Here is a 23,769-nt window from a genome sequence, read left to right on the forward strand (position 1 = left end):
TGTTCCCATTCCCAGGAGGGACTAACAGTGATGCACAACATAGCTGTAACCCTGCTTTCCCAGTGCCCTATGCCATGCAGTACCACTCTGCTAAGCAGAGCATCCGCGATGATTTCAAACCACCTCCCCAAAGCAAACACCATTTATCTCTTTTTTAGGGAGATTCCACCTTCTCCATCCCAATGGAGCCGGGATGAACCTGGATAGGGTAGGAGGGAAGCTGCTGGGCTCTGCTTCCTCTCTTCCTTCTGCTGGCCCCTGTTGTTTCAGTTCTTTCTGTCCTTCTTTTTCTCTCTCTTCTATCCCCTTCCACAAAACCAGTGCAGGGGAAGGGTATTGTTCAGTATCCAAACCCTGGTCTAACCCTGAGCCCAGACAGGAGCCATGCAACCAGTACAGGACTTAAAAAGGGTGATAAAGCAGATTTTAGGCCTTCCCACGTCAGGCATCCACCTTTCCTTTCACCCCTGTGTGCAGGACACCCCAAAGCCTGCAGTACTGTAGCGGGCATAGAACATCTCTAGAGTGAGAGTCTTCCCTGCCAGCCCCAGGAACTCCTTCAGCCTCCAAAGCCCCTTCAAGCAAAAGCAAGATCCATCCTGCATTGCCCAGATCCCCTCTCCCGTGCCCTGTCCATGCCAAAGAGACTCCCTCTGTGCTCTCACAAGCACCCCTTTCTTACCCCTCCAAGCCACTTCTGTTCCCCCTTCCCTCCATCTCCCCTCTTTCCAGGGAAGGAGAAAGAGGGGAAAACACTGTCAATAGCAGGACTCTTTTCATTTTGTACCCCATCCCCATGCAGCATGCACCCCATGTTTGGGGAGGGAATGCTGCTTGTGAAGCAGAAGGGGCAGACCCTCAGTGCATGGGGCAGAGCTGCTCCCACATACACCCATGGCACCTTTTCCTTCTTACCTTCCCAGCCATTTCCTTCGCTGCTCATCCCAGGTAGAGGAAATCAGGAGTTTCCCCTTGGGTGAGGCTTGCCCTGGCCCTGCAGCTTTTGCTGCCTCCAAACTAGAGCTGCTGCCCTATTTCAATAAGACAGATCAGACCCCTGGGAAGGTTTCCCCTATCAAATCAGACTACTGCTTTGATTTCAGGACTTTCCGTGGTCCACAGGTTAGTAAAGAGACTCTGCATTGAAACCTGAGTGCAAGCAGCCCAACTCCTGAGACACTGACACTGACCTGGGCTGCAACCCCAAAGCAATTCAGATCATATGAAACGTGTTTCTCCATGATTAGGGAGCACAGTGGCACTGAAATTAGGGTAAAAATCCATAAAGAGGGGCACCTGCTGCACGGAAGGAGGAAAAACATCTTCATTGCAGCAATTCACCCTCAGCACAGCCCCATGGCGTTCACATCTCCCATCACCAGTCCTGCTGTCTCCCACCCCAGCCAAGCTCTGCTTACGAAGACTGCAAACAGAGGAAGCTTTCACAGCAGCTGTATGAATAACCAGCAAATCCAGGCAGCTAAACCCAGTCCCAGGAGAGAGTGAAAACCAGGAAATGAAGCCCATAGACCATGCTGTGTGCCTGGGAAAAGACAAGAAGTCAAGCACATCTCCACATTCACCCATTGGTTTCTCTTCACATCAAAGTTTGGTCTCTGCATCTCCTCTTGTCTGCAAAAGCCTTTCTTTCCTGAGGAAGAGGGGGTTAGGCAACTCGAGAGCCAGACCTGCTATTTGCAAACCCTGTTTCATCCCAGGCTCAAATCACTGCAGCCTCTGCCAGCGGATCCCTGAGTGTCTGTTGGACCTGACGCTAATCAGCACGGAGTCCAAATGCATCTGCACTTAAATTTTTCAGGAGTCAGGTTCCCCACTCCTGACAGTGGTTTGCAGCCTGCAAAGCTCTGCAGTGCTCATGTTCCTATGCCAGATTCCTGCCTGCCTGCGGGGCCGGATTTCAGGGATACAGCCTGCTTTGGGGATGCATCAGGCATCAACCAAGCATCCTATGAGTTTCCAGAGTGGTCATTCTGATTAGCAGGAGGGGTTCGCCTGTAAATGACTGTGGATGCCTTAAATATCTGCTTTGGTTAGTGAAATGTGCTTGCTTAGCTCTGAAAGGGACTACTGGTTTGCCTCTCCCTCACTGTAGGGCAGTGCTGGAGCAGCTCTGTGTTGTTTGTAAGCAGGCGCAACCTTTGCAAAGCCAAAGTCTATCCAACCTTTCTATTGATAAGCCAGCCAGGGACCATCTTAACCTCTGGTCCAGCCCATGAGGAAACCTGTCTTTCCCAGCTGGAAGCAGGAGCCAGCAGTGCCTCCATAGCAACGAGCTGATTAGGAGACAGGCTTTACACTGAGATCCAGTCCCTAACGGTGACTTCAGTGCATGGGATTCAGCCCAAGCCTCAAGCTCTCCACAATCCCCGTTTTTCTCACGCTGGCCACAGACCTGCTGTTGAATGAGGATGCAGCGAGCACAAAGCATCCCCCTTCACTGCCCCTTCCCTGGGAAAAGCACTGTAAAAGCCAACAAACTTTAACTAAAGAGACCCACTAATGGGACGCTGTGTTCTGGTTGTTAGGTCTCGGAATTGATTTCCCCTGAACGCAATCCCATCTGGAATGTTTCATCATAAGGAACATAACCATAGTTTTCCTCCTTCAGCTCATTCTTTGTGAAGTGGGAATAGAGCAGAATACGTGAATAGGCAAAATCCCCTCTGCACCTGGATCTTGGGACTCACACGTGTCGGGCCTGGCAGGGAAGGGAAGATGCAATGGGCAGTTGAGCGGCTGCTGCAGCTCAGCAGAGAGATCCATCTTGTACCCTGTAATCCAGGAAAATCCCGAGGGGGATTTATACCAGAGGCTCCAGCCTGCAGCTGGGGAAGTGATACTAAATGCATGAAATGTGTGGGAGACCACATTCCTATGGCACACAAGCAGATTTGCCCATATTCCCATGGTTGCTGCCTCAGGTGGTGGCTAGGGAGCAGGGCTATTCCTGTTAATTTGTGTGATGGGAGACATCGCATCCCTTGGCTCCAACTTGGGGGGACATACCACAACCCTTCCTTCCAGTCCTGTGCCTGGTCTGGAGCAAAGCTTGGGTACAACAGGTAATCAGGGATTACTTTGAGCTGTCTCTTGCCTGCATTCCACAAGGACAAACCAAGGGCAGAAATGATCTTTGTCTGCAGAAGACAGTTGTTCATCCCAAGCAACTAACAGGAAAAGGCTGACAAGTTGAGTTCCAATGGCCCCTCCGCCTTGGTTACCTTGTGCAGGAGTTAGAGATGAGGAAGCAGAGGGTTATGGAGATGTGAACCTGTGGCTTGGCTCCTGCACCCTCATACTACTGAGAAGAGACTTGGCAATCTTTTCTACCTTCTTGCTGACTCTTTGCCATCCCACCCCAACAGCCATTGGTGCAGGCACGGTTCAGAAACGCAACCCAAGTCAGACCTTCACAGCTTAAACAAAACCAAGCAGGGACTGAATCACATTTCATCTGTTACCTGGGCTGCCCAAGGGCTTCAGGCATCTGCTTTGCACTGGTTCCAGTGAACTTTGGACCCTGCTAGTCATAGTGAGCTGTTTGTTGCAGGGACAAGATGCTCTAATCCTTCCCTGTTCACACACATCCCACGCTGCCTGCATCCCTAGGATGGGTATGGGGTGTGCATGGGGCATACAGATGCATGCAGAAAGTAAGCAGGAACATGAGGGTGGTGGAAAACTCCAGCCTGGATCATCTTAGTTTACCATTACTGCAGGAAGATAGCTCCTGACTGCCTACAGCTGCCGTCACCCTTTATCTGAATAGCCCCAAATGCGGATTCACCCCATCCCACCACCTTCCAGATGGATGCCTCCGAATTGCTGTGCCCAACGTCACAGCACAGGGATTTCAGCTCTGCACAAGTAGGAGGAGCCCATGGAACGCAGGCAGTGCTGCAACGTGCCCTCCTGTGCATTGCAAAGAGTCCTCCCATGCGGGACCTGCATCCTCCCGGCTTGTGCATCCACCACCTTCCTCCGTTGCGCTGGTGACACGGGGATCTCGGTGCAGCAGACTGGGTCTGGCCAATGGAGGGCACTCTTAGATATACACGCGCACGCACACATCCTCCATCGCCACAAAAAAAAAGGGGGAAAAAGTGAAAACAGTGACTGCAGAAAGGGCATGATTCTTCACTGCTGCATCTAGGACCTCTCCCAACTCCCTCCCCTTAATCTGCTCCTGCTGTCTCTGCCATGCCCCAACTCCCCTTTGGCTGCCGTCCACGATTTACCTCCCTCTGCTTTTCCTTCTCCTGACCTTGGTACACGGCTGACATCCCAGCAGGGTGAAAACCGCTCTCATCAAGCCAATCCTCCTTCCCTGGGGCTTCCCATTGCCTTGCAAGAAGTCCCCAGGTATCCAACCAAATACCCCTTTTGCTGGAGGCAGAAAATCACCTGGTCCTGGAAAGCTTAAGTCCCTCGGCACTGTGAGAAAACACTGGAAATGAGTATGCTCTGTTCTTATTCACTGCTAGCAGAGAGGCTGCAACTGCGTGGAAATTTCTTTTTGAGGAGATTGAGCAAAGCACAGTGGAAATACCTGGAAAAACACAGTGGGATCTGTAAACTCACAGCACACAGAGCAAAGAAGGGTTTGAACCTGGCTGTCCTGTGGCTGCAAGGAGAGGGGTTAGATCCGGATAGCACCTGGAGAGGAATGGAGCTTGGACAGGTCTTGGAGCAGTGCCTCTTCCATAAAATCAGTGCTCAGGGTGAGGTTTTATGATCCATTACCTTTCGGTTCTGTTTTCTATGAGTGTTTGCTCGACTCTGGCCATTCCCAGCAGCAGTTTGTCTACAGTGATTCATGCTTCTCTTCTGGCAAAGCAGAATCTAGTGGAAACTAAGACCTAAAGCACAAAAGGATGATTTGGTGGGTACTGCAGGACTCCGTTAGGTCCCATCCTAACTTCAGTGTGCATTCAGCCTCTGGAGATTCATTTCAGATGCAGATCGTACCCTGGAAAGGCTGCTAAAGCAGCTCCACTTGGAGCTTCCCACGCCAGTATCTGGCCTCGATAGATCTACCTTTGGATCAAGTGCTGAGAGCTGAACTCAGACAGGCAAAGCCCCTTTGGGAAGCAAAGGGAAGGAGGGGAGGGCCCTTCAACTGATGAGACAGATGAGAGTGCAGTCCTTCCCCCTTCCTGCTGTTTCCCTCACCAAAACCAGGTACCTGTATGGACCCCTCATATTTACTCCACCACTGTAGAGACTGATGTATTTCAGAGAAAGTCTGATTTCCACCTGCCTGCTGTATTAATAAATGATATTGATGGACACTGGCATCCTTCATCCCATATTTCTCTCAGCTTCAACCTGGAAATGCACCTGCTTTAGGGGTGGACTCCAGCAGACATGTGACAACCTGCAGGAACAGCATGAAAAGGGTGGGAAATACTTGATCCTGTGATGGAGATTTGTTTTTGGGGACAGAATCCTGGTCCCATTTCAATTTCAAAAGCTAGAAGAGAGGATTTGTGTAAGGGAGGGCTGAGGGGTAATGCATAGACATGGGTCATACTGGGATGCTCCAAGAGGCTTTCAACCACAATGAAGTAACTCCAGAGCCCATAAGCCTCAGCTGAACCATCTCGTCTCCATCTTCAGCACTAGCCAGATGAGGAGACACTATCAGGGGCATCCAGAAGGCAGATTTGAATCCTGGTCCCAGGATTTGTGCATACTCTCAATTAAGCATCTCTGCCAATCCATGCTTCTGTCTTCCCACGTGAAAAGATGGATGTAAGAAGCATCCTCGGCTTTTCTCTGGTGCTCTGTGATCTGAAATGCTCCAGCAAACTCCTGAAGATGGTGATTCATTTCCAACCCACTAGGATTTCATCCTGAGATGAGATTAACTACCTTAAAGACTAAGCTCTCCCCTCCAGATCATATTAATTGAAGATGGGTCTGTACCTGAAACTCTCAGGCAGGGGTGCAGGCAGGTTGTGGCTCAGTTCCTGGCTCTACGTGGAGCTCTTTATAGTGAGTGGGATCAGGAAACAGCTGAGCACAAAGACTGGACCCTAAAATCTAAGACCCAGTAAAACCACTGTAGAGAAACGCCTGGCAGACAAGGGGAACCAGATGTGATTCACCTGGTCCCAGATGTGGCTGCCCAAGGGAAGTGGGCCCAGGGCTCTGCAGCACCTTCTGTTGGGTCCAACACAGCCTCAGACAGATGTTGTGCGTGTGCTTGGTGTCTTTTAAACATCACCTCGGCCTGAGCTGCAGCTGTGCTTGTCCTTAGATTCCCTCTGTACATGTATAATGTGTACATGGCCTGATGGGGCTGATACCCGGACTGGGAGTATCTCAGGGACTGCATGACATAGGGATGGGTTAGATGCCATCGCATAGCAAAGGGCTCTTGGCAGAAGGCAGGTGATGGAGGTTGTCATGCTGTTACATCTCTCTCTGCCTCAGTTTCTCAATAGCAAAGTAGACTCAATAGCAAAGTAGACTTTAACCCAATCAACTGCTGTGATTGAAGGCTGGGCATTGCTCCACACTGTTCCCAGGCATTTCCTTATTCCCAGGGGAATACACAACTCATCCCGGTAAGATCAGCCTTTCCCTCATGCCAGCATCACCCATACCCTCTGACTGCCCCATCAGTGATTGCACCTCCCATGGAACAATGAACATTGCCAGAAATTCCCTGGATTCTACACCAGCGAATCCTAGATAACTCCCACTTCCCTTCTTGTGCTATTCCTACCCATTAGCTCTCCAGGCCCAACCCTTTGAGGTCTTTTCCCTTATGCTCCCACCCTGCTCTTGGCTGTGAGGGTTACACAAGAGGGCTTCTGAGGGCAAGGTCATCCTAATGAATGACAGAAATCAGGCAGGGACCAGCCCGCTTCCATCTCTGCTCATTCGTGCTGGGAACCGGGATGCAATTGATTGGAAGTGCAGTTGGAGGTTAAAAGCAGTGGCATTTGCTGTGGAGCTAAGTGGGAGCCCGCAGGGAGAGGGGATGTTTAGAGGGGGAATGTGTGTTCATGCTGAGGCTCAGACCTCAGACCATGGGCACAGCCGTGGTTGGCAAACCCAAAACTGGACTTTGCAACTCACATGGTTGCAGATGCACAAACCAGCTCAGTACACATCTCTCATGTACTTGGCACATCAAGTGTCACATCAAGTCACTGCTCACTTATGCAACTCACATAAATCATATGCACCAGGGCTCATTTTATGACCCCTGAAGCCAAGAGCCTTGACATAGCTCTTGTCCATGTGGTTGAATTGCCTATCTCCAAAACAGACCAGCGTTGCCACAGTGCTGAATGATCTCTACTGAGCTGTGTCTTGGCACAGTCTGGAATGGTTCTTGTTGGCTGGGGCCAAAACCTTGCTAGGAAGTGCCCTGAGATGGGCATGCAGTGATGGAACAGTGTTTGAGGCCATACCCTGGCCTTCTGGAGTTACTGGTGAACAGATGGCTACAAAGAATAAAGGAAAAGCTGGTGCCTTGGCCAAGACACCTGGATCTTTGCTCCTGATCAGTCCATCCAGACCCCCTGGGACTGCACATCAACTGGATTTGGCCCTTTGCCTACCCCATGGCAGCTTGTAGCTGCGCTGGTGAAAGGAAAGGAAAGGAAAGGAAAGGAAAGGAAAGGAAAGGAAAGGAAAGGAAAGGAAAGGAAAGGAAAGGAAAGGAAAGGAAAGGAAAGGAAAGGAAAGGAAAGGAAAGGAAAGGAAAGGAAAGGAAAGGAAAGGAAAGGAAAGGGGATGAATGCCCAAGTAGCTGTGTTTGCAACCAACTCCAGACAAGGATCTGCATTAGCTCAAGTCCCAGTGCTTCTCCCAGCACCAGGAAAGTGTTGTATTCCAGTTCCTTACATGACTGGGTATGATCAGCAACTGGGGATGACCACAAGCAGAAGCCTTTGAGCAGCCCTAGATATAGAAGTTTTAATGTGTGCTCTTCTTATGACTCCTTCCACGTGCTTGTGCTGTCTCTTAATGACTGTGCCTCAGTTTCCCCATCTGACAAACAACACTGACGTTACCCCAATGATAGGGATAGGCTTCCTAGGCAGCAGCCAGGAAAAGAAACAAACATTACATCAAGGCCCAGTTTTACAGCAACCCTGACGGTGCACCGTGCTCAGTTTGTGAATGCTGCAGTCTCAGCACAGTTAAAACTGGATTGGGAATGTTTCCCCTTCCGACAACAGGAATTCAACTCATAATTTTAGGCAATTTCCAATGCCCAGTAAGGCTGTCTTTAAATCGCACACAGAAGGACTATAAGATGGTTTTGCCCATATCTGCAATTTCCCTTTATCTCTCAGCAGGAGGAAGATGGAAGTTCAGGCTGTGGCCACAAAAGACACCCAAAATACAGGTCCTTGTAGTAAAACCAGACCTGTGACCATCCCTTACCTTCAGTCTCTACAAAGTGAGCAGCACAAGAGAACTTGAACTACTGGACTGGGTTAGCTATGAGAGTGACTCCATCTCCTTCTACACAGTCTGAAATGAGGGGCTTTGAAGTCTTCTGGTATCACACTAATGTGTGCAAACGCAGTGGCTTGGAGAGGGTGGAAATACCTGAGCTGGACTGTGGGACCTTTCTACCAAATTAAGCAGACTCTGAAGGTGAAGAGAAGCAGGAGCACACCCAATCCACTTTAAAGCCCCAGGTTTCAGTGGGTTTGGACCCAGCCATGACCTTGAAGCAGCAGAAGGCTGTAACCTGAATTTACAAAACCAGGGAATGATAAATATGTGCATTTCTACAGCACCTTTTCCTAAGGTCCTTGAGGGCCATGGGGAGCAGCAGTGAATTAAGCCTCATGACGCAGAAAACCATCCTTCCTGACCCCAAAGGCTGAACGCAAACAAAAGGAAGTACTTTTTCACACAGCTCCTAATTCAATTGGGGACCTCATTGCCACAGGATGCTGTGGAGGCTAAAGTTATAAACGAGTGCCAAAATGGATTAGAGAATGTGCAGAGGACAAGTCCATCAGTTGCTATTAAACATGATGTTCTGGATGCCACTGCCAGTCTCAGAAGTGTCTGCTCTTTGCCTTTCTTTCAGTGCTTCATTGTGCATCCAGATGGACTTGGATAGCCCTGGGTTAGGGCAATCCCCAGTATCAATACAGGCTGGCAGATGAATGGATTGAGAGCAATGCTGTGTAAAGGACATGGGGGTACTGGTGGATACAAACTGAACGTGACCCAGCAACGTGCACACACAGCCCAGAAAGCCAAACATATCTTGGGATGCATCAAAGGAAGTTGGACCAGCAAGTCAAGGGAGGGATTGTCCCCCTCTACTCTGGTCTGGTGAGACCCCAACAGGAGCAACACTCTGGGGACCCCCTCGTAAGAAAGACAAGGACCTGTTGGAGCGGGTACAGAGAAGGCCACTAAGATGATCAGAGGGCTGAAGCACCTCTGGTATGAAGGCAGGATAAGAGAGCTGGTGTTGTTCAGCCTGGAGAAGAGAAATCCGGGGAGACCTAATTGCCATCTTTATATATATAAAGGGGGCTTATAAGAGAGACAGAGAGCAGCTTTTTAGCAAGGTGCATAGTGACAGAACAAGGGGTAGTGGCAAGCCAAAGGAGGGTAGGTTTAGACTGAATATGAGGAAGAAATATGATGAGGGTGGTGAGATAATGGAACAGGCTGCCCAGAGAAGCTGTGGATGCCCCATCCCTGAAGATGATCAAGGTCAGGTTGGACAAGGCTCTAAGCAATCTGATCTAGTGAGAGAAGTTACTGCCCGTGGCACAAGGGAGTGGAATAGATGATCTTAAATAGATTTTAGTGTGAGGTGTCCCTTCCCATGGCAGGGGGGTTGGAACTAGATGATATTAAAGTCCTTCCCAACCCTAACTATTCTATGATTTTATTCTGTTCTATGATTTTTAAAGGTCCCTTCCAAACCAAACCACCTTATGATTCTGTGATTCTATGAGTCTGTGACCTTTGCTCCTTCCCTAAATAGCCATTCTTATGTTTATTATAGAGAGGTGCAGGGATATTAGTAAGTACCCCTAAACCCCAAGACATATGTCCATACTTCTAAAAAAGCCATGGCCAGCAAGCCTAAAACTAAATGGAGTGTCAGAAGTCACATCCACATTACTAAGCTGCCTTATCAAAATGGGGTGTCTTGATCCATGTCCTCCTGTTCACACTGCTATGTCCCGCATGGTGTCATTGCACTGCCTGGAAGAGCAGCCATTGGGGTGCTCATCTGCACAGACCTAAATCTTTCTGGAGTGTCATGCTGAGATCCATGGGGGTTGGAACTGGATGATCTTAAGGTCATTTCCAACCCAAACCATTCTATGATAACAAATCCAAAGATGCTCAAATATAGACAAGCTGGCAGAGGGTTGCAATCACAGCACAGGCACTAACGAGCTGGATTATTCCTTGCATCTCATCTACCAGCATCATGACAAGCAATTCAAGATTTGCATGAGACAGATGTACCCAGTTCCCCTCTTCATTCTTCTCTCCAGGAATCCTTGAGCACAGTGACATGGGAGGGAAGATGGCTTAGTGGTGAGGAGCAAGCATGGGGGTTATTGGGAAGGAAAGGACTCCTCTCTTTTCACTTTGTTCAATCACAGGAGATGATGAAGGACTTTATGGAGTGATCTGTGCAGCATTAAGAATGTTTGCAGCTGGGGTTTGTTAGCTGTCTGGGTGTAGCCTTGATGAAGATGAAGGATTGAAGGAGGATGGCTTATATTAATTCTGAGAAGGGCTTGGGTGATGCTTCATCACAGAGATGACAGCAGAGACTGTGATTTCCACATGCTCCTTCATTTGTATGGGGTTTCGCTTCTGGCTTGGAAGACACGCAGGAAGGACTGGAGTAAAGAATAAGAGACAAGCTGGAGGTCTGCATACAACAGGCAGGCCAAGACCTAAGACCTAGGAGGGGACCTCAGCTACAAAGCCATGTGCAGGCAATTATTTCCCATTACCTCCATAGAAAGGTTCTGAGCCTGTTCCTCCTGCTTGCAGCCTAGCACTGTTTAGAGAAGCCTCACCATATGGTAGCACCATGCACAGACCCAAGTGTTCCTGGGCAACCCTGCAATGACAAACCCACGTGTGCTGCCCAGGAATCAGCCTCAGTAAGCCAGAAAATGCAGGAGACATGAGCAGTCCTTCTAGGAAGGTGCTGGGAAATCAGCATCACTGCATTTCTTTGCCCAGACCCTTCACAATGGGGCACAGTGGGATGCCCTCAGTCTCCCAGAATAACACTTGGAGGGCCTGCAGCATCTTTACGTTAAGGCTGAAATCCAGCATAGGTTGGTTTCAAATGAAAGCTCCCATCTCGTGCGAGACACAATGAGCAGATGGCCCTCCTTTTGTTCCTGAAGAACATGCCAACTAAATGCTAATTTGCCCTTTTGCTGTCTGTCTCCACAGGCTATGTCTATACTACTCGATGAAACAGAGCAGGGGCTGTTCTTTGGCTCTGGGGCCAAGCGTGGCACAGCTTGCAGCAGCACACCTCAGCTCTCCTCCCTTGTGAAAAGGGCTGGCCCCATCCCATAGACCCTGTGGGAAAGAGTCCCTTGGCTCAGCCATCAACCACGCTATGTCCTGGCAATGATTTGGGCCAAAACTGCACCAGGGAGCATGCAAGTAATTAAACATTCTGGATGATCATGGGACCACACTCATGCCTACATTTAATCCCTCATTTGTTTATGACAGTAGACATGGCCTCGGAGAGGCATGAGCAAAGGGTTTGTCCTTTTGGGTTCCATCTGTAGGACTGAGGGATGGTAGAGATCTCCCTACAGGGACTAAATCCGGGTACCACCTTTGCTGGTTCAGGTGGACCTTTGAGTTTGAGCCATATAGAATCACAGAATTTGGGTTGGAAATGAGCTTAAAATCATCCAGTTCCAACCCCTTCAAATGAGGGGGCTTGTCTAACCCAGATCTGCATGTAAATTGGGAGATTTGGCCTTGAGAGAGGACTGTGAGCCCTGCCAGCCCCACCACGGCTGATTAGAGCACTCCTGCCATCACTCAGCATCCTTATCCCAAACAAGACGAGAAGAAGCATTAACCCAGCTCCTTTCTGTCATGGATACCCATTGGCATCTCACAAAGGCACTGGTAAACGTGGATGTGATGGACTGATCCCAATTAAGCCAGCAGAAGCATAACGTTTGCTGCCAATGCTTTTCATGAGAACTGCATTGCTGCTTTTTCCCTCTCCCTCCTTCCCTTCTCCTTTGCCTTTGCAGAGTGAGACAGCTTGGGGATGAATCGCTTGATTGTGTGCTCCTCTTTCCCCCACCACGGCGCACCAACAGCAGGGTTGGGGGATGGAAAAGGAGCCCAGCTGCTTCTTGTGGGCTGTTCTCTCTCCACCCACCAAGCACTTTAAATCAGACACAAATTAACACCAACTCCTGGCATCCTTTATTAATCCCATTGGCTCAGCCTTGGTTTGCTTTGCTTCGATCTTCTATTTTAATAGTTCAGGTTTTATTTTCTTTTAGCCCAAACCCACCTTCCTAAAGAGCATACCTAACAATAACTGCAATGCACTGGAGAGCAGGGGTGGCTCTTGAGCTGTTCCTGGTAGTGGTCATGCCTGGTTTCTCAAGCTTTAAAACTTGCACCGTGTCCCAGTAGGGGACAGCAATCCCTTCAACATCTATTTGAGCAATCTCTTCCATCCCTACTGATCTCTAAGCAAGGTTCAAGAAGAAACCCCATGCACACAGTCATGAACATGATGAGGTACAGCCGCCTTTAGGGTACAATGCATCTGTCATTTATCATCTGATGAGAAAGTTATATAGAATCATAGAATGGTTTGAGTTGAAAGGGACCTTAAAGCTCATCCAGCTTGAACCCCTGCCATGGGCAGGGACACCTTCCACTAGGGCAGCTTGCTCCAAGCCCCTGTGTCCAACTTGGCCTTGAACACTTCCAGGGATGGGGCAGCCACAGCTTCTCTGGGCATCCTGTGCCAGCGCCTCAGCACCCTCACAGGGAAGAACTTCCTCATGTCTAGTCTAAATCTACCTTCTTTCAGTTTAAAGCCATTACTCTGAATCCATTACTTATCCTTGGAGATCCAAGTACGAAGAAAGTGCTGCTATGACTGGACCTCCAGGAGCAAAGGACTGTAGCCATTCACTGCCCTCCTTCGCTGCTCCTAGCTTTGAGAGACAGGAACACTGGAGTGTATGCCCTTCAAAGTCTGCTATACACTGAGTCTTCCCAGCTTTGCAAGTCCCAGAATCATACCATCATAGAATGGTTTGGGTTGGAAAGGACCTAAAGGTGATCCAGTTCCAACCAGCTGCCCATGGGCAGGGGTGCCTCACCCTCGACCATGTCATCCAAGGCTCTGTCCAACCTGGCCTCTGATCTTTGTGTGCTCTGCTCCTCTTGTCAGTCCCCATCAGCAATATGCACCATGAAGGCAAGACATAAGGAGCAACTTACGGGTTTCCTGCTGGAAGTACCACGCTTAGCTAGGGAATGGGCTGTCTCCTCTCTGCTGATGACCATGTTTGCCAAGCCACTCCATCCCGCATGCACCGTTCGGCAACTGTCAAGCCTTTTGTGGATTTCCTTCCCTGCAATATTCGTTTCTTAGCAACTCTGTTTGCTTTAAGCAAAAACAAAATGTCTCTGCCTGTGGCACGCTATTTTGCTGTGCAGAAATAGGGCTGCTTCAGGTCCGTGCTAGTCAGAGGGACCCTGGTGGAAATGGTCCTGTCCACCCACTAACAGCACCGGGTGAAGTTCTTATTTGCTTCCTTGCTGTTTCACCTGCCGCAGGGAAAGCATCTCAATCCTGGACACGAATTGCGGCAAACAGCTAATACTGCTACATTGCTTTCCTACAGTCTTTGCCATTCTGGGGATCTGGAAGCATATTGTATAACTCAGGTAATAAAGGTACAAGTCAGCAGCAAATCTTACAGCAGAACAAAGTTTCAGCAAGAAAATACTTGTGACCCCTGTGGACTTTATTGGAAATGTCTGTGGCCTTGCAGACTTTGATTGAATCCAGCTCTATGAGAAGCTTTTCCAGCACATCCAGCAGAAGAGATAGATGGCTGAATTCGGAGGGTCAACCACAGACCCTGCTAACCTTGTAAAAAAGTTCAGCAACAGAAATTTCTACCACTGACCAAAAATGAAGATCAGGAATGAAGGTCACTGTGTCATTTAAAGATCCATATTTTTCTTCTTTACAGTCATATAGTGTTGGTTTCATTCCCATCAAAATGATACAAATGCTTAGTGGAAGCTGATTGGTCAGCTCTACTCACAACCATAGAACCCATACTCACAATCATAGAATCCATACTCACAATCATAGAATCATAGAATCATAGAATTGTTAGGGTTGGAAAGGACCTTAAGATCATCCAGTTCCAACCCCCTGCTATGGGCAAAGTAAATCTCATCCTCCTTCTTGAGTTACCAGTAAGAGTAAGGACACACAAACTCATTTTAAGCAGCATCAGCGCTTCTTGAGATTATGATTTAGGAGTTCTGATTGATTGGAAACAAATACCAATTACAAACCAACCAGGCAGAAATGCTGTTTCACTTCACAGGCTTGGGATAGAGCAGGATGAAATGAGAACCCTGCAAAACAAATGGGAAGCATGTCCCAGCCCTTTAGCTAAAGGCATTTAGCATCACTGTAGGGGAGACGAATGGAAAATAGGACTTTAAGAAGACTGTGCTTGAAACATAACTACAGGCATCATCTCTCCCATCTATCACAGGAACCTGATTTCTCTACATTGCATTCTCAGTTTGAGTTTAGCTATGCACATCACCCTGAACACACCCTGCACCTCTGAACTCCTCAGAGTATTTAACACAGAATAGAGATGTCACCTCACTAGCTCAATCTACCCCTGTCAGAAGGCTCCTTTACTTATCTTCTTCAGCTCTCTAAGACTGTTTGAACCACTGATCCCCTGTGGTATATTTTGCAGAATTTTATCCACTTAGCAAGTGACTCAAATAATGATGATTTTCTGTATGAATCAAAAAACCTCAAAAAGATGGTTAAAATCCAGGGAAGATGAAGAGGGAAAAAATGTATTTTAAAGATACGTAACTGGCAAAACTATAGATGCAGGATGTGAAAAGAAGAAGGGGGATGTCACAAAGATGCCCAGCAACTCCAGAGTTAATATCTTGAGGCCATCATGTCTCAGGAGGCCTCTGGTAATCAGTGGAGCTGGAAACTGGATTCAAGCAGTGTGGACACCTATGTGTATAGTTTGTAGCCATTTTCTTCAGAAGTAGGTACCATCCATCTTTGATTATAGATCCAAAGTTATTCACTGGATCCAAGAAACCTCGCTGACATCAGCGGGGCCAGAAATCCATCTCTTTATGCCTCAGTTCAATGCCTACATATTGTTTTCATGCAGCTTTAAAGACCTCTTCTATGCATCTTCTTGATTTTTCTCTCGCTCATTCATCCTGATTCATCCTCCTCTGCTTGGAGCTCCTTGAATATCCTGTAAGAAGCCCACACACTCAGACACGTTCTTGCCAAGCCTCCATCACAGTCTATTTGTCCAACTAATTTTTACTGAAATCAAGTTCCTGCTTTGCAAAATTGCCAAGAGCAATTGTTTTGGTGAATCATAAATACTGCAGAAAGTAAATGTTGGTTCAGGTTGTTTGTTTCTGCCTTTGGCAGATCAAGCTGGAAAAGTACATGCATTCATCAAGAAACGGAGGTTTTAATTCAGTAAATGAACTTAATGGTGATTGTTATTCATTAGGAGACCCCTTCATTTTGACCTGAGAAAATCCACATATCTGTAAACCTGTCTGCTAAAGTGATCAGGAAAAACTGCTTCAGTCTCAGCCTCTTTGGCATTATTTGGGTGAGGCAGCTTTAGTGTTGCATAAAGAGTCTTGAATCCATTGGGCAGTGACTTGACCTTGTTTGGGACAGCAGGATCTCCAGCTCAGCATCCTGCCTGAGATGAAAGGCTAATGGATGCATCTGATATAAGTGGAGTGCTTCGGCAGAGACTTATGGGGATTTTCAGTCTGGTATTGTAATGCTTTAAACACTAGGTTTGATGTTTAAGATGTAGGCAGGACAACCTGGAAGATACTCAGAAAAGGTTACCTTGAATTATACTCAGATGACTAAAAAACAGAGATGAAAATCTGAGCTGACCAATGGAGGCTCCTTGAGCTGTCCATGGAAGGAAATCGGCATCTGCATCAGGGCATGATTTTGGACAAGCCACTGTGGTCCAAAGATCTTAGTGTCTTGGTTGGTCCTACACCAGCAGACAAGCTTTCATGGGCACAGTTGTGAACAACTACTGTCCCCATGTCTTTGGGAGGAGGCATAAGTTTCCATGGACAAATTCATCAGCAGCACTGCAATGAGGACAATTCATGGGAAGACAGATCCCAAAATAGGGATCCAGACTCCATGTCAGGCCAAAAAACTTACTGAGCTAAAGCCCTTTACTAGAGCTCACTCTAGGCCTGTTTCATACTACCAGTGGATGATCGCTATCTCCTTAAGCAGATCCCAATTCAAAGGCCCTCCCTGTTGTACTTTAATACAAATAATGCATAAAGATAACACTGTCATATTTCATAATATGGTGACTGTAATTCCACTCTTGTTAAAGAGCAATTGCAGTGTAATTATGATAAGTATGTTCTCTGACACACTTTAATACCACAAATACAAATGTAATATAATTATACTCCATTACAATATATATATTAGTATTGCAATATAATTTCATGATAACGTAATAACATAATTGGTAATTATGAGGGGCATTACAAATATTAGTATTTTACCTATGTGCACACCCCCGTGCACACCCCCTTCCCCATGTCTTGCAAAATAAGTGACTGAATGGTTCACCTTGTGGCTGAGAATAAATACTGTAAATGTCACTGCAATGCTGTAGATTCCATTCAGGTAGCACAGGGACACCAGAGAGCTAACACAAACTATTCACTCAGGCAGTTAATATTCTTACTATGTCAACAGAAACAATTATTGATTGAGCAAAAAAAAATAAACCAACCCACAGTGTAATTACATTTTAATTGCAATATAATTCTACTGTAATTACACTTTTTCTGTGATTTGGCTTGGCCAATGACAATCAGATTAGTAAGACATTGTCCTCATCATTTTTAGGAGATTGTATTATTGTGTAACTTTGCACGGCCTCCCAAGAGAAAGGGATTCATCATTGATCAATTATTTCAACCTAAACCCGCATTGCTGTTGGAAAATTAACTATAAAGAGCAGAACTGCTGAGTAGTCCTCCTGAAATCTACATGGCTCTGGTCTTCCCATATCCCTGTCATTCAATCTGGAAAAGATACTGAATGGAAAGATGAGATACCAGAAGATGGGTCCTTGCCCTCAGTTTAGCATCTTCTGTCAGCTTTTAGGGAGGCTTTTTTTTCGTGTATTTCGTGTGGAAGAGGAATCTTTTTCTATCTAATTCTGCATTCTCTCACCCAAACCTGCTTGATTCTGCACAGCTGCCTGCCCAGAGAGCATAAGAAAGAAGGTTACTCATCCTGATCCCACCTTACTCAAGATGCAGTGCTACGAGCACTCCTGGGTCCCTCTGAAGTCAGTGGTAATGGAGGATGCTAACAGGCACTCTAAAGAGAGTTATATTGCTTGTCTCAGAAACAAGAAAGGTTTGGGACACCTCAGGGATGACACCAAACAATTATCATCAGCCTTAAAGCATTTTTGTGTTTACAACATTGGAAAGAGCAATTAGCAGCAGCCCTTCATCCATTTCATAATCACAGAATGGCTGGGGAAGGGTGGAAGGGAGCTTAAAGCTCATCCAGTTCCAACCCCCGGCCACTGGCAAGGACACCTTCCACTAAACCAAGTTGTTCCAAGCCCTGTCCAACCTGGCCTTGATCACTGCCAGGGATGGGGCAGCCACAGCTTCTCCGAGCACCCTGATTCCCCTCACCCTTATAGTGAAGAATTTCCCTTCTTATTTCCTATTAATGAATAAAATAAATAAATAAAAGTACTCAAACTCGATAGAAAAGTTGGGAAAGGAATGAAAGACTCAGTGCCTCCTGGATACTCTGGATGATACGGTAGTCATGGAAACAAGCAGTTCAACAGAGTGCCTTTACCTTTGATTTTTCCACTTTTGTTTTAATGTTTACATGAAATAATGGAACTTTCGTCCCCATTTTGTCTCCTCTACAGGCCAGTGATTATGGTCAAAGCACTTTACACACCTTCCATGAACTGTTCTCCCTCTTGTTCATTACTTGCATGAGGGCATAACCCAGCTCGAGCAGAAATCATGTTGACAGGGAAGTTTTCATCTGCCATTATTACAACCCAAAAAACCCAGACAACAGGAGAGGAGGGTAGGAGATGGGTTGGAGACACATCCTGAACTGAAGGAGCAGCACCTAACAGTTAAAGGCTCTGATTCATTGCCACAGCATGCCCTGGAGCCCAAATGTTCTGGTAGGTCCCAGAAAGCATTAAAGAGGTTCACAGAGTCACAATGCATCCATGGTTACAGAAGAATTTGTTCAGATATAGCTTCTAGATCATAAAATACAGAAAAATGATCTTTAATTCGCTGAAGTTAAAGGGTGGGCACCAAAGATGGGCTTACTTTACACTTACTCCTTTTGCTTTGTTCTCCACATAGGTATCTACCATTGGCACTAGCTCCGTAGACCACTGGTCCCACCCAACATCGGTGGTCAAAGTCATACCCAGCCTCCAAAATTCCCATCTATCCTGGTGAACAGTAGTGGAAGGTGAGGGTTGATACCAAGAGCCAAGGAGCTTGGATCAGCATTCAGCAAAGACTCCAGCCTGGTCCCCAAGTTGAGGAGGGATCTCTGGTGAGATCCCATCTGATAAGTGCAGGGTAAGCTCTGGCCACGTTGTGTAGTAAACCCTGTCACTGTGCAGATCATGGGCTGACAATCCCTCTCAGTCTGCAGGCACTGAGTCGTGTCTCCAAAACTGGGAATGGTCTGTGAATTTTCATGGCATTCCATAGAAACCTGAATCAAGCCCAGTGGCACTGGCGATGAGCTCAGTCATGGCCCAATGCCTGCAACTGCAGAGGTGTTCAAACCTGGTGTCTTGCTTGGATTTCTTTATGAAAAAGGAGCTAAATTCAAGACAAGACTTAAAGAAAAAGCTCAGGGTGGTAAGGCTGAACACCCCCAGGCATCACATTCACCCAGATCCTCCAGGAAAACAGGGTTCGCCTCAACTACATGCAATAAGTCCAAGAAAAGAATCGGAGGGGTTTTGTTTCATGAGGGTTGTTTTGCCAGCAAACCCTATAGGAAACGCTGACAGGGAGTCTGGCTTCTGCTGCTTTGGCTTTCGCTCCTTCTCACCTTGCCCAGCAAAACCACTATGGACACACAAAGCAGAAGAGCCCTTAACCTGCCTTGCAGCTCCAGCTCTGCCTTCTCTCCTGGAGCATGCAGGCAGACTGCAGCAGCTACAAGAGAGGGGCCAAGTGCTTTCCTTCTTCTCCCCAGAGCCAGGAGGCTGTGGCAGAGTCAGACTCTGTGCTTGGGCTTGCCACCAACGCTGACACTGCATTGCAGCACTGAGGAAAGTGGGGAGGGAGGAAAGGCGATGTGCATCCTGCAGGGAAAACAGCACAGGCAGGATCCTTCTGTCTACCTCTGATGGGAATCCTTGTCAAAGTGGGCTCCTCTCCCATGGCACCTCAGCAGATATCGGCACAGAGAGAAGCCTAATGCTGGCATGTGAATAAAACCCCCAATAAATAAAGCAAAGCTCCCAAATGTGTACAGCACAAGCCTAGCTGAGCTGGCAGTTCTGTTTCCTTCCACAGCCACTGTGCTGCCAGCCTAACTCATTACTTTATTGAGTGCTCTGGGACATTCGGAGTGTGAGACTGCGCTCCTAGAAAATACACCGCTGTCCTACAGTCAATTCCATTCTTGTTCAATAGAAAGCAGATCAAGCTATTACAAAGAAAACCCTGCCAGAACCAATAGCTGTACAAGGCATGGCGTTAAGCTAGGATGCTGCTTCAGTAAATTATCGGCTAAGAAGAGTCTGGATCCTTTAATACTCCAGGGATTGGTGGCTGAGCAAACCTGTGTATGTGTACAGATACATGCAGTGAAATGGTTACACCATATGATACTGTCAGAGGGTTCTGAGTAACAAGGAATGGCATGTTTAAAACTCTAGGTTAAAATAGGTACTTTCTGAGCCATCTCCAGAGATGAAAAAAAGCCATATTTTAGGGATATGATAGCTAAGGAAGGGGGAATCCTACATGTCAACACCCTTAACACTATGTAAAGGAAGATCTGTAAAGGATGATCTTTGCTGTGGGTCCCTGGGACTCATTTATGCTGTCAGGTCATGGTATATGCTGAAAGCAAACTTCAGAAGAGGAAATCAAAGACTGGCTGGTGGGAGGAAGGAGATTTGGCAGGATAGAAAACAGGAGGTAACTTTCATCTCTGTAAAGGAAAAAACATGTAGTTGAATCCACATGAAGAAGGACTGGAAGAATAGATGGAGAATAGGTCTGCTAAGAAGTACTAGTGAGACTCCTGCCTCGGTACATGGTTAATACTAAGGGCTCCATGCCATGAGTTTCCTAAAGGCCTTGAACTCATCTACGGGGAGCAAGCTTTTTCCAAGAGGGTGGGTTGTTGGTTTCAGAGATCACAGCAAGGCTGATTCTCAAAGAAGAAACCTCAGCTATTCCTGATGGACAGATCCTTCCAAGTGTCCTGAGTTGGGTCTTCTGGCAGGTCTGAGGCTTCTGTTATTGAGACATCACATACCTTGATGACATTAAGAGAGGGATCTGTGAGATAAGTTCCTCTTAATTGCAAGGGATGCAGGTTTCATCTCAGAACTGGGGGAAGAAATCAGCTTAAAATGTCCTTTAAGACCTCAAGGGTACTGCATCTGGCTACAGCATCCACTGTGTTCACCCATCACTCACACTGTCCTTAGCCTTTTGAAATGTCCAGCACCTCTCTAAGTGAACTAAAGGACCACGTATTTTACTGTTAGAGCTGAAAATACTCAAGCAAGGCAGGCTAGGAAATGAGGAAAAGGAAAGAGTAGCTATAAACAACTGACTGAATAGTAAGCTGAAGAAAAAGAACATTACCTGCCCAAACATCAGCCCTATTTCTCCTCCTTCCCCTGTGGACTCCGACCTGAGCTGCCAATCAGCACCGACTCATTGCCTAGCTGATGAACTCTGAAAGACTGCAGCCCCAAGCAGTTCTCTTCCAGGGAGTTTCCTTGCCTTTCTCTGCACAGCCTGTAATCAGAGATGAAGCTTTTTTGGGGATGCATTAGCACAAATGATGCTCTGCAGAAAGGAATTGTGTTGCAGTGTCTGCTACATGCAGACACTGCATAAGTCCTCCCTTCCTTCTTCATTTAAGTGACTGTTATTATTACAGAGTTTATAATAACATGACCTGAAGGGGCAAAATTTGTCCTGGAGACACTAAAACTGGTGTAGTCTTCCTTTCTGTGTCTCCTTTGCAGCAGTAGAATGTTGACATGATTGAATTCCTATGGAGGAAAGAAGGAAAGTGGAGGAAGGAAAGCAGTGGGTCAGTGTGATAGTGGACTGTATGACTGAGCTGAATTCAGAGATCTTGAACTGGAAGGGAATTTGCTATTAATAGTGTTTGTAAAATGAAATAATGCAGACATTTTGGTTTAATACTGCATGAATTCTGTTTATTTCTGCTTGTTGGTTAGCTTCTCTTCAAGAACCCAGCTTTACCAGAAACAAAGGAAGTTGCTTTTGCAGTGCTGGAAAGATGCAGGTTTTTCTTCTTACAGAACCTATTTACAGCAAGATCTGCCTTATTGGGAAAGCCGAGCTAGCACAGCTCAACTTCTCCGTGTCTTGGAGAGGTGCCATGGTTGGAAGTTGGCTCGGGGGAACTTGGAATGAAAAATGGCAAGCTTCATTTCTAGAGGACTGGCTTGATTCCTGTTTGGACCAGTGAGGGAAAAAAAGGAAGTTTCTGTTTGGACCAGTCATGAGAAAAGGAAATCTCCTTTTCATGGCCCCCCTCCACATGGATTTTGTGGCCCTTCTTCAATTTCTAACCAGGGTGGTGCTCGCACCTCAGTAACTCCAAGGCAAACAGGCACTAAAAACCCTACTGAAGGCATTCTTCAGTGAAACTGAGAGACTTCTCCTCTGCCATCTGAGATCTGGCCTGAGAGATGCTACTGAGGAAGGATGGATAGAGTCCAGCTTCGTTTTGCCTTCTCTGTGCATTTTAAGCTCCACAGCTTTCATTCCCACACCTTTTATAGGCTTGAATATAAGATTCCAAGCAAAGACCTTCTGCTGATATAAACCAGAAAAACTCTATCATATCAATCAACCAACATCAATTTAAACTGACTCATTATGTTTTAACAAGGGACCAGAGAGAGAAAATTTCCTTTCTTACAGCAAAACAATGCTTCTCTTTAGCAATTCAAGGCAATGAAGCTGGTGAAGAGTTTAGAAAACAGATCCTATGAGGAGCAGATGGAATAAGGAGGGAACTGGGATTGTTTAGCCTGGAGAAAAGGAGACTGATGGGAGGCTTAATTGCTCTCTACAACTACCTGAAAGGAGGTTGCAGTGAGGTGGGGACCAGTCTCTTCTCCCAACTAACAAGTGATAGGACAAGAGGAAATGGCCTCAAGTTGTGCCAGAGGAGGTTTAGATTGGATATGAAGAAAAATTCTTCACTTAAAGAGTTGTCAAGCATTGGAAAAGGCTGTCTTGGGCAAAGGTTGAGTCACCATCCCTGGAGTTATCTAAAAGACATATAGATATGGTACGTACTTAGGAACATGGTTTACTGGTGGACTTGGCAGTGCTAAGTTAAGAGTTAGACTTGATTACCTTAAAGATAATGCAACTTTTCCAACTGAAATGATTCTATGATTTTAAGGAAGGAACAAAAAAAAACCCACAACTGCCCCAGCATCTTAGATAGCTCTTGATCCCTGCAAAAGAAACATCGTGGCTTGACATTCATACAACACCAATGAGCCAAGCAAACAATGCTCTGGAGATTCCTGCCTCGCACCCTCTGGAATGTAACAGCAGTGACTGCTCAGTGTAATAAGCCTAAAAAAGAGCTGGTCATTTTCCAAGAGCTAATGACAAGTTTGTTAGTTAATGGTGCAGATCAGAGCCAAGGGCGATTAATGATCTAACAAATCAGTCAATAAACTGGTGATGAAGACCAATTATAATCCGCACCAACAACCTCCACCAAAGAATCACCTTTATTGCCCTTCTTTCTGGAGGGTCCAGGACAAGCAAGGGGCTATTTCAGGAAATTGCTTGTTCCCTGGAAATCAATAACCAATCAACACCTGGAGTTTATTCTGGAAAAGGATGCATATGCCAGGAAACAAACCCTCTAAGAAACATTTTACCTAGAAAATGAAAGAACCCAACATGGGATTTGCCTCAGATTCAGGTTTTCAACAGCTTGTTTCAGGGGACTTTAATTTTTCCTCTGTTTAAAACTTGCAAAACTAATTACAAATGTGGGAAAGCCATTTCCTGAGGTGTGATACTGAGTGAAGTACAAAAGTGAGCTTCTTTGCTGTGTCTGGAGTTCACAGCAAACTTCCCAGGTCCTGGAACAGCCCAGGGTTGGAAGAA

General features: G+C 46.7%; 1 protein-coding gene across 2 annotated transcripts in view; it reads right to left on the reverse strand.

Moving 5' to 3' along the window:
• ADGRB1 (adhesion G protein-coupled receptor B1) overlaps nt 1–23,769 on the reverse strand; it is a 285,153-nt gene that overhangs the window by 204,113 nt on the left and 57,271 nt on the right. The window lies entirely within an intron of this gene.

The sequence above is a fragment of the Pezoporus flaviventris genome, unplaced genomic scaffold, assembly GCF_033815535.1.
Source record: "Pezoporus flaviventris isolate CSIRO_AGI_PZ_B2104156 unplaced genomic scaffold, CSIRO_AGI_Pfla_v1 ptg000007l, whole genome shotgun sequence".
Taxonomy (NCBI): domain Eukaryota; kingdom Metazoa; phylum Chordata; class Aves; order Psittaciformes; family Psittacidae; genus Pezoporus; species Pezoporus flaviventris.